Raw genomic sequence first — 11,775 nt, 5'->3', positions numbered from 1 at the left:
TAAAAAAAGATACTTAGTGCCTAATGAGAGATCCAGGAAAAGACATAGCTCCTGTCTTCAAATAGATTCTATTGGTTCAAATATAATATATATATTTTCTAGTCTTTCCCGCCTGTATCTTAAATATATGGGGATGGACTATAAATCACTAAAAAATAAAATAAAATAATTAAATAATAACTCATTTGGAACCTGTTCATAAGAATGGGAAAGTTCATGTTTTTAAAGAAATATCTCACTCTCGAGTTGAGTAGGTTTAAAAATACTGAAATTAATGATTCTTTATACATATATAGCAGTTTATAGCTTAAATAATTCTCTTGTTTGAGTATAACCATTTCTCACAATGGTTATACTTAATACCAGCTCGACATATCAATCATGAATATAAATGGAGTGGGAATGTGTTGTTATTATTTAATATTTGAGAAATGCAATGTAACACCAAAATCACAGTTGCTAGGCATAAAGTTATAAGTAGAATCCCAGGTCTTTTGAATCCTTGCCTTCATACTAGAATACTTTCTCTACTAAATATCACTTTAAGTTAAAAAATTATTCTAAATCAGTAGGTTTTGAGTTCAATAAAATTTTATTTAAGATTTTAAGCTCTGAATAAAGATAGTCAGCTGGGTTTCTCACCAACTTATGACTCCTCTCCTCATGAAGTCTCCCTAAAACAATCCAGCTCACACAAAATATTTTCTTCTCTGAACTCTTCTTTAAAAGGAGCCAAATGGATTAGATTACTTCTAAGTATATAATACACTTATATGCTATACTACATGGACAGTCTTATCAATTGCATTAGAAATTCCTTGAGGCCAGAGACTGCAGTTTCTAACTAAATGTATATTTCTATGTTGTACGAATCAAATGGGGAGACAACTCCAGCCCAGCTAAGGAGTTCGAGACCAGATGTATACAGCCCTGAGCACTTTGTCAACCAAAGTAATGTGACCTTTAAACTGAGTAGGGACAGTTTGAGGCCAAAGGAATGACACTAGGAGCTAAAATAATTAGAAAGAAAGTTAAAGAAATTAAGGATTGTAGTCCCTTTGAAAAGAGATTAAGGGGAGAACTCATTAAGATTCACCAGCTTTTGAATGGCACTGAGAATTGAGATGCTACAAAGCTATTTGACCTGGTGTCAAGAACAAGGAGAGATGCCACAATAAGATAGGCCATAGATGGACACCCTAGGAATTTGGAGAGGAATTTTGGAACAGAACAGCATAAACGCAAACTAAGCAACCTAGAGACAGCAAGAGAGTTGATTCTTAGATAGTTTCTAGAAAAGAATTTAAAAAGAGTTCTTCAGTGGGCAATAAACTCTGGTGAGAGTTGGAGTCCTGAATCAAAGAGGATGCCCATGGTAGAAAAGACTCTCTCAGGCCCTTTTCATTCTCACCCTTGTGTGTTAACACGTGCAATAATCTCCTTTATGCCACATATGGTGTGAAACGGTATTTGTTAGAATGCCACCCCAGCTCTGCTCCAAGCTGGTTTAAGCCGGAGCAGACAGCAGTAATACTGTGGAGAGCAGCAGCCTTCTTTCTCAGGGCGGAACTTCTCAGAGCACCAGGAGCCTTTCCCACCCGCAGTCAGGAGGGTTTCAAGGCTGATACTTCGGTTTCACGGCAATAACAAATTATCAGTCTTCAGGTCAAAAATAAAGAGCTGTTCACATAGCCCTGGTCTCAGGCAGCCTTGCAGCCAGTATTAGCACTGTGGAAGAACCTAGTTTACAAGCACCGCAGTTCACAATAGTGAAAGTCCCCATCCTGAGGAGCTAAGGAAAGGCGTGGACAGGCGGAAAGGAGAACCATGTTGCTTCGAGCATGTTTCTACTTCGATCTGGCCTTCAGGAAGCGTAAGTAACTGGAGAAATGTTTACAGCAATCTCTGGAAATGGGGGTACATTTACACAGAGCACAAGACAGTTAGCCAAAGAATTGCTGCCCTGATTATCTATTCACAGTGAATCCCTACGGTGACTTTGGCTACTTATCCCAGCACACTTTTTAAAAGAATGTAAACTTTCTGCCACTTTCTCTCTCAATAAATTATCTCCTGTTGTGTCTGTCATCTTTTGCCTTAACCAGTGGCCTTTTCATCCTTTTGGATTCCCCATGCGTCGCTTCTGAAACTTGCTTTGTAGAATATGCACAATTGACAAGCTTCCCATGGCAAGTGAAAGTAACAGAATGTGAACCAGAGGTTCCAGGCAGCTGAGGAGAGTTGGGTCAGAAGCTGGAAATCTGTTAAGAGAGCAAGGAAACATAAAGATAAACAATGAGAGCATCAGTGACACAAGAAAGGGACATTTTATCTAATCCTTTTACAACCTACCTTTTGTTCATTTACTGCCCATGTGTGCTCTGTATCCCAAGGAGGTGTTGCTGTCTTTAAACTGAAAATGATAACATACCTTGTGTGATTTCTTTTGTACAGTACTTAGCGTAGTGTCATGTGAAATGAACCTAATAATATGAAAATAATCAGAAAACAAAAGCTTGATACAGTGAAAGGGACTGGGGAAAACAATATCAAAAAAGTATTGTAGAAATTACCACAAGGTAGCAAAATGAAGGAGAAATAGAAAATCAAGTTTATATGAAAGGCATCTTAAAAGTTAAGTGGCTGAAAGAGATTGAAGATGGCACAGAAGGTAAAGGCTGTATACACTCCTCTACTGACCACACCAAAATGACGACAAAACTACAGAGCAACCAGCACACAGAGTCACCGAACAGTTGTGGGGCTGAACAGAAGCCCCACAACTAGGTCACCTCAAATTACTGATCACCTCAAAACGGTAGGTGGGGCAGAGACATGAAACAACCGGGTCCCACAGCTGCGTGTGGCAGTCGAGAGTCGGGGGGCTATCTTAGCTGCAGAGTCCCCTCCCCTACCTGAGAAGCGAGAGATCCTGGCCACACACTAGGCTCCCCAGCTCAGGGTTCCAGTGCTGGGAGAAGAAGTCCCCACAACCTCTGGCTGTGAAAACCAGCGGAGGTTGCCACTGAATGAGAAGGAGGGCTGTGGGAAGCAGAGACCTTCCTCTTAAAGGGCCCACACCTGGACTTACTCGCTGATGGACTCACTGGCTCTGAGCTCCAGCGCTGGAGCAGCTGCTCAAGGGCACCGGGGACATATGGGAAGGCACTGAGCTGTTGGGCTACAGGGTGAAGCCCAGAAGGGTGGCTGACTCCCAGATAGAGGTGCAGGCAGAAGCTGTATTTCCTTTGTTGAGGTCTTTCTCGTTCCAGCCTGCAGACCCAGGTGCCTCCCAGCCTGCAGACACAAGAATAACACAGGTGACCCTGCCCAGAGGATTCCCTGAGACTCCGCCTCTTCCAACTTGTGGGCCCACCCAAGCCACTTCCAGTGATTTGTTCCATAAAAACGGTTGTCTTGGCTCCTGCCACGAGCTTTCATAAAATCTCTCAAAGGCTCACACAACCCAAAACAGCAGCATCTGGCTTTGGCAGGCCCTGTACCTTTTGCTGAGTAGCCCCAGGCAACCAGCCTCAGCTTTGGACTTGACTCCTTGAGGAACCTATAAGTCCAGCTTGGGTGGCAGGCATATGTGGATTACTTGGTGGCTCTTACCAGTTGGTTCCAGAGATGCATAGGCTGTGGCTGAACTTGGCCTGCAGCTGGACCCCTCTCAGGTCTGTGTCAAGGGGCCCCACAGCACACCTACTACATAGTCATTCTACTAAGACTGGGAGACTTAGGAAAACCCTTACCTAATACATAGAAACAGACACAGGGAGGCAAGCAAAATGAGGAGACAATGAAATATGTCCCACTTAAAAGAACAGAACAAAGCTCTAGAAAAAGAATTCACCAAAATAGAGACAAGCAATATCCTAGATGCAGAGTTCAAACACTGGTTATAAGGATGCTCAAACAATTTAGGGGAAGAGTAGATGAACTCGGCAAGAACTTTAACAAAGAGATAAAAATCATAAAAGCGGAGATGGAAATTGTAAAAGAGAACCAATCAGAAATGAAGAATACAATATCTGAGATGAAGAGTATATTAGAAGAAAAAAACAGAGTGGAGGAAGCAGAGGATCAAATCACCAATACAGAGAATGGGGTAGCAAAGGACACCCAATCAGAATGGCAACAAGAAAGAATCTGAAATAATGAAGATTATGGGACAACATCAAACATAACACTCGCATCATAGAAGACCCAGAAGAAGAAGAAGAAGAAGAAGAGCAAGAAGTTGAGAACCTATTTGAAGAAATAATAATGGAAAACTTCCCTAACCTGATGAAGGAAACAGACATACAACCCCAGGAAACTTAGAGAGTCCCAAACAAGATGAACCCAAAGAGGCCCACACCAAGACACAACATAATTAAAATGCCAAAGGTTAAAGACAAAGAGAGAATCACAAAGGCAGCAAGAGAAAAGCAGTTAGTTACCTACAAGGGAGTTCCCATAAGACCGGCGGCTGATTTCTCAAGAGAAACTCTGCAGGACAGAAAGGCTTGGCACAAAATATTCAAAGTGATGAAAACCCAGGATCTACAACCAAGATTACTTTATCCAGCAAAACTATCATTTAGAGTCAAAGGCTAGATAAAGAGTTTTCCAGACAAGAAAAAGCCAAAGAAGTTCATCATCACCAAGCCATCATTACAGAAAATGTTGGAGGGACTTCTTTAAGAAGAAAAAATATGTGTTAAAAATATGAATAAGGAATGGCAATAACTACATATCTATTAAAAAGTACTTCAAATAATAAAGAATTGAGTGCTGCAGTCAATAGAGAGGGTAGCTGAATGGATAAGAAAACAAGACCTTAACATATGCTGCCCACAAGAGACTCGCTTCAGATTAAAAGATACCCACAGACTAAAAGTAAGGGGATGGGAAAAGATATTGCATGAGGGACCTAGAAGATAGTGTACTGAGTGGAGTAAATCAGGTAGAGGAACACAAATGCCATATGATTGCATGTATATGTGGAATCTAAAGAACAAAATAAACAAACTCAAAATACAGAGATTATTTTGAGGGTTACCAGATCAGAGAGGGGTAGAGGAGATTGGTGAAAAGGGGAGAAGGGATTAAGAAGTACAAACTGGTAGTTATAAATAGTCATGGAGATAGAAATTATAGCATAAGGAATATGGCCAATAAAATTGTAATAACTATGTATGGTGTTAGAGGAGCACTAGATTTCCTGGGGTGATCACTTTGTGAGTTATACAGATGTCTAATCAATATGTTGTACATCTGAAACTAATACAGTATTGTATGCCAGTTATAACTGAAAAATAAAAAATTATTTATTAAAAAAATTAGGTGGTTAGCTAGATTACATAGTGATAGCAAGCATCTTGGCACTTTAAAAATTATAATCTGTGTTTTACCACAGATCTTTATGATTATGAAAATATATGTACAGAGAGTAGTGCTTTCTGTGAATGTGTTGATAGTACACAATACATTTATTTCACAAACATTTATGACCAACTATTTGTAGACTGCTCTAAAGAAGCAGAGAGAGGACAGAAATAAAAGGCTGTTCTCTGTGGAAGAGCTGAGATTTACTCAGTGAAATCAAGCATTCATGAAAAGGTAAGTTGAGAGATGCTGTGGTAGACCAGAGTGGTCAGGGAAGGCTGTCTGGAGACTGTGAGGAGAGGAAGAACCAATGACTTAGAGGTGCAGAGTGAGTGCTGATCATTTTGGTTACTGTAGATAGACCTATACTGCCCAATACAGCACTAGCTCCACAACAATACAACCACTAGCAGATTGAACACTAGAATGTGGCTCGTTCTAAGATATGCGTAAGTGTAAAATACTTACCAGATTTCAAAGACTTGGTATGAAAATAAGAATGTAAAATAGCTCATTGATATTTTTGTATTGATTACACATTGAAATCATAATAGTTTAGATGTACTAGGTTTAAGAAAATTAAATTCACCTTCTTAAAACTGATGCACAGCTTTAGGAAGATAAATCCAACTATACTGGGCAAGATAAAGTAGGGGAGAAAGAAATTAGAGGGAAGAAAACCATTAGGAAACTTCTAAAATAGTGAAATGGAAAGGACCTAGGTTAGGGTGGAGACTGGGGTTATAAAAAAGAAAGGGGATACAGGAGACATCATGAAGGAAGAACCAATAAAATGATGATTACTAGCCAGGAAAAAGGGAGAGAAAAGAGTCATGGGTAAACCTGGGAATCTGGGAAACAATTGTTCCATTTAAGGAATTAGAAAGTCGATAAAAGTATGTGAGTTAAAGAGAAAAAGGCTGAGCTAGCTTTTTAATCTTCCTTTTAATATGTTGAGTTTAAGATGATGAGAAGCATCCAATTGGTATTTTGGGAAATGACACTGGAGCTCAGGAAAGAAGCTAGGCTCAAGATGTATATGGAGAAAGGAAGGTCTTTAACACTGCATAAATGAGTTCCATGAGTGAGAAAGCAGAAAAGCAGAGGATGGAATGAAGGAAAATAAGTAAATCCACACCAGACATTTAAAGGAGTTCTGGACCCCAGGCATATAAAGGGGGTCAAAAGGTAAATAAATAAATAAATAAATAAATAAATAAATAAATAAATAAAACTTGGGAAAAAAGATAAAACACTCTTGACAAACTAAATATAATTGTTTAAAATAATTTCTCTTTTTATTTGAGATAACCTTCATTTTATTTTTGTGTTCTGGCAGAAATCCAAAACATTGAATGCCCAGAAAACAGAAGTTGAAGAAAAGCAATCCTTTGGAATCAGCTGGATTTTTAAAAATTAAGCTGGCTGGCAGCACTTAGGAATGTCACATAGGTTAAACAGTATTAGAAAGTAAAGTAGAAGAACAGAGTTTGAAAAGGGCTTGAATCTGGTTCTTTTCATAAGTATATTAGCTTCATTCATTACTTCTATATTCAGCACCTAGTACAATGCCTATTTTTTCTTAACGATTGGATCAACTAAAAGTAGTGTGTACATATTTTTCTGATTGATTGAGGGAATCTAAAGTATCTTTTCCACCACTAAAACTTTAGCTATTATTGGTTTAAAAAAAGAAAAGAAAAAAAAGAGGGAAAATCCTCCCTGTAATATAAAGAGAAAGTCCTTTGCCTCCCCCTCCACCAATAATAGAATTCTAAATTTCTTATGGTTTTATGCCATCACTTACATCATATAATCAAATTAATCATTTAATTGCTGCATATTGCAAAAGCTCCCCCACCCTACCCCAAGTCTAATCTGATTGAGGAGAAAAGACAACCCTAATTACAGTAAAAGATTTAAATAGCACTTCCAAATAAATAATGGAAGATAACCCATGGAAGTGCTTGATAAGTGAATCATACAAACTGTAATTTCTTGTGTAAGAGAACCTGAAGAGACACCCTCAAGGTAGGGTGTTTCAGGAAAGCTTTCCGAAAGAAGTGAGTTTTGAGTGGGTCATGATCTGAAAGGCTGACTTGTCTTTCCAGGCAATTGAAAGGCCATGATCAAAAGGGTGGAGGCAAGGAGATCCAGGCCTGTGGGTGAACCAGTTCCGTAGAAGGAAAGGAGTCATTGGTCGGGTGCGGTGGGGGTGGAAATAGCAGGTAAGGCTGAAAAGGCAGGTCTTGAATAAGGATCTACCAAAATTGGGACTGTCTCTCTTGCTCTTAGGAGAGTCATTAAATTGTGAGCAGGTGAATGAGATAACTGAATTTAAAATTTAAGAACATTAATCTGACTCTATTTTAAAGGCAAAAGCCATTGAACTCAGGGACCACTTAGTTCAAGCCCTTCCTTTTACAGATGAGGTAACAAAGAGAGAGAAAGAGCTTTTTCTAAGAGAACCCAAACTTCCTGACTACTAATCAAATTCGTTTTCTACAACTTCTAAAATTTTAAATTAGCCCAGCTCATAGCCCTTTTTGGGAATAGGTATCTTATGGAATGCAGCTCCCTGATGAGAAAGGAAGGTTTTGTGTGAGTGTGTCAAGAATTTGTGAGGTCCCTGGACTTCAGTTATATACAGGCAACTAACTAACGTGAGAAAACAATGGTTATATTCAACTCTAGCTCCAAATCGATTCTGGGACTGAAACAAGGTCAGGCTGGTAGGCAAAGGGAGAGAAAGGACAGTTTAACTAGAGGAGAAGCAGCATAATCCAATAGACAGAAAACTGGATGAATAATTAGATTTGGACTGTAGTCCTAGTTAGTAATGGCTATGGAAGAAGTCATACTTTTATGTGTCTCATCTCTTCCAAGGTTCAAATTAAACAGGTTATCAATGTTTTTAGTTGATCATTTGGAACTCACAATGTATTATCCAAAGAAACAGTATTATAAAAAGGTTAGTTTCTCAGATTATTCTCCAAAAACCTATATAAATCCCATCATAGCTGAAATTACTGCTTATCTTACAAAGAGAAATACATCTGGCCCTTGAATAACAGGAGAGTTAGGGGCTCCAACCCCTATAACCCTCTGACAGTCTAAAATCTTCTCCAAAATTTAACAATTGATAGCCTACTGTTTACCGAAGCCTTACCAATGACATTAACAATCAACACATATATTCTAGGTCATATGTATTATATATATATTCCTATAATAAAGTAAGCTAAAGAAAATGTTATTAAGAAAATCATGAGAAAGAGAACATTTATCGTACTGTATTTATTTAAAAAAATCAACATATAAGAGGGCCTGCACAGTTCAAACCCCTGTTGTTCAAGGGTCAATCGTATAAACATTTTTTGTAATATTAATTAATAAGCAAAACAGATTAGTCAAACGAATTATTGCGTTTTTTAAATAGAAACCATTTAATTAGAAGAGAATATGGAACTGCAGGTTGTAAATATGAAAGAGAATTACTTCTTGGCACTTTCAAGTTCATCCAAAGTTAATGGCAGTAGCTCACAAACAGAAAAATGGGAGGAGAGAGAAAGGGAAGAAAGTAAGAGTTGTGTATGTTTTTAAGGAAGATGATACAACTAATGTTTAGAGGGTGAAAGAATTGGCCAGGCTGGAAAAAGCAAGGAGACACCACTTGGAATGAAAGAGAGAAAGGAAGAGAGATAAGTGTCCATCATCTAGGGACAAGGGTCAGTCTGAATCTAGATTTCAGGAGATTAAGCCAGAAGTGCATCCAGAAAGTAGATCTGAGGCAGTTAAGTCCCAGGGGAGAGGTGGAATAAATGTTTGAAGTAGGGTCAAAGATTCAGGGTATCAATTATATTAAAGGCAGAGAGGCAGGGGTCCAAATGTGAGGCTCTAGTTGGAGCCCAAACTCAGGGAACATGGAGGCCACACTTTCAGCCAGACCCAAGACACATAAAACTCATTAGCTCTTGGGACCAGGATTGGTTACAGATGGTAGGTAAAATCTGGGGTGAGTGGAGAGCACAGTGAGGAGAAGAACCAAGCAAAAAAACTATAGAGACTGAACTACAGACTGAACCTACAGAGACAAGTAGGTCTGAAGCTGATATACCAATACATATGAACACCGAGAAGGGACTCTTGGAGGAAAAGTAGCTCAGAAGACAAAGGGCTGAGTAAGAGACAGGGAGACAAGTCTCTGACCACAACCAGGGGGCACCTCCAGTTCCAGGACAGCTCTGTTGACTTACAGGATTGGGGAGTGGTGTGGAGGAGGGAAAGGGACAATAGAGTAGCCTTCGAATGAGGTTGGGGGGTGGGGAGATTGTAACTGGCATTCAAACATATTGAGTAACCAAAACTTCTCATTCTTCTGCCTTGGTATGGTTTAACGTTCTAGGCACTGTTATTACTAAGCTGGCCAGTAATAGACAATTGAGAGGCCAGGTAAAAAAGGTTAAACAATGATAAAAGATAAAGACAAGAAAGAGAAGACAGATGGAGAACCAGGATAAAGAAGGTAGGGAAAGAACAGTCAGGATATAATGCATTATTGACAAATGTGAAGGAAAGCAGTAACCCTTTAATAAAAGAGAGGAAAGTGTGGAAAGTCAAACTGATCTGAGAGGAAATGAAGAAAGACAGGAGGGAAAGTTCAGAAAACATCTAATTCAGGTTATGTGATTAATTCCACAGTGGCTTGTCACCCTTTTTACATCTCATCTATTAATAGAGTATCTACAGAATAGCTGTGCTTTACAGACATACCAAAATGTAGCCTTTGCTCTTTAGATGTATGTTCACTTTTGTCAAAGATTAAAGTATATGATAGAATTTGAGGATGAATTGTAAATCATTAAACAGTTCTATGCTGGGGTGGGGGGTGGGAATGGGGGTGAGGGGGAAGAGAAAAGTTAGATTAAGAATTTTGAGATTCACTAATTCATAAAAGATACACCTACATATACATTTTTTTTTTAAAAAAAGTTGGATTTAAAAAAATGCTGCCTTATAAAAGAGACAAAGGTTATTAAAACCAGAATAAAGTGAGGATAAGGTGGGGGAGAAGTACTCAGACTGCTCACTCCCCAAATCTATCACATAAATTCGTTCATCACGTTTGCCATTCTCTCCCGCTTTCACACTGCTCAAAGGTAGAAGAGGAGCTTTGATTTAACCACTGCGCACTTTGTGACTGTACCTGTCAATGAATAAGTACTTGATAAATTTTGGGAAAGCATCAGGGGCAGTGTTTCCTGTCTGAAAGGCGGACTACACAATCCAGCTAAGGCCCCGAGACTTGAGAAGAATGTAGTGCTAAATATGTAATTGTAGTGACCAATACAAATATCTGGGCATTCAATGTAATTTTTCCAAACTTCTAGTCCGTTTTGGAGGTGATATTTTTTTCCTTGAAGCTTAGCAGAATTTTACAGAATTCATAATTTCTAAAGCACACGCCTGAATACCCTTCTCCTAGAGCATTCTTTTTGCCTAGGCGTGCAGATCTCCACCCCCACCAGAACACGCTCCTCGTTCCTCAGACTAGCTCCCTTTTCCCATCCCCCAGCTTTCTAACTACATTGTGCGCACTCTTCCAGGCCGCTTTTCTGCAGCCAGGGCAGTTGCAGGGCTCCTAGCCTGTCTTCTCGAGCGCGGTCACACGTGTCCATTCCCGGGGGTGGGGTGGGGGAAATCGCTCCTCCCGCCCCGCTGCTGATTGGTGCCTTTCTTACCCCACCCTTCCCGCCGCCCTCCAGCCTCCATCCTACTTGGTTCCAGCTTAACCAGCCCCACCACCTTTCCTCGGAGAAAAGAGCCACTTTAGAGCTCCTTAGAGCTTCTTGGGTGGAATAAAAGTGTTAAAGAACAGGTGGAAACCACTTAACATTTTTGGGCCTCAGATTTCTGGGGTGCACAGCCCACTGGTTCCCCTGTACTCCCATCAGCACCAATAATAACTGAACTCCCACACGTGCGTCTTTCTGGATCTAGCCCCTACGGAAAGCACCACCCAGCGGGCCCTTTAAAAGGACGCGACCACTAAGGCCAAGTAGGGGGCGGAAGAGGCCCTTATTATCCTCACCCATCAGAGTCATTAAACTTCTCAGTCCGGAACACTTGGAAAGTGGAGTAGGTCTCAGAATAGTTCATGGGGTGTACCTTTCTTCCTTCAAGCCACACTCCTCTCCTTTCTCGGGGCGCTCAGGTCCCTCTCCCCTCCCCCTCTCTTCCCGTGCAGCTGTCCGGGCCGGGGGTGGGGGCGGGGGTTGTTGTTGTGGTAGAGACAGCCCCGCCCCCTCCTCGTGGCGGCCCCTCCCCCAGGCCCTCGCTCGGCCTCCTCCCCGCCCCCAGCCCCATCTGTTTCCCCCGGCGGTGAGATGATTACATTGTACG

At 40.4% G+C, this 11,775-nt stretch overlaps 1 long non-coding RNA gene across 1 annotated transcript; it reads right to left on the bottom strand.

The window, feature by feature from the left end:
• Window positions 1-327: 327 nt before the first annotated feature.
• On the bottom strand, window positions 328-11,598 carry LOC107500499. The gene is made up of 4 exons (XR_001594537.2): window positions 11,465-11,598; window positions 3,092-3,297; window positions 2,353-2,413; window positions 328-2,261 (listed from the first exon to the last, which is right to left on the bottom strand). It is a non-coding gene; the product is annotated as an uncharacterized LOC107500499 (long non-coding RNA).
• Between the last annotated feature and the right edge of the window lie 177 nt (window positions 11,599-11,775).

This window comes from Rousettus aegyptiacus, unplaced genomic scaffold (assembly GCF_014176215.1).
Source record: "Rousettus aegyptiacus isolate mRouAeg1 unplaced genomic scaffold, mRouAeg1.p scaffold_m13_p_2, whole genome shotgun sequence".
NCBI classification, from domain to species: Eukaryota; Metazoa; Chordata; class Mammalia; order Chiroptera; family Pteropodidae; genus Rousettus; species Rousettus aegyptiacus.
The sequence above is the reverse complement of the archived record's forward strand: the minus strand, read 5'-3'. Positions and strand labels throughout refer to the sequence as shown.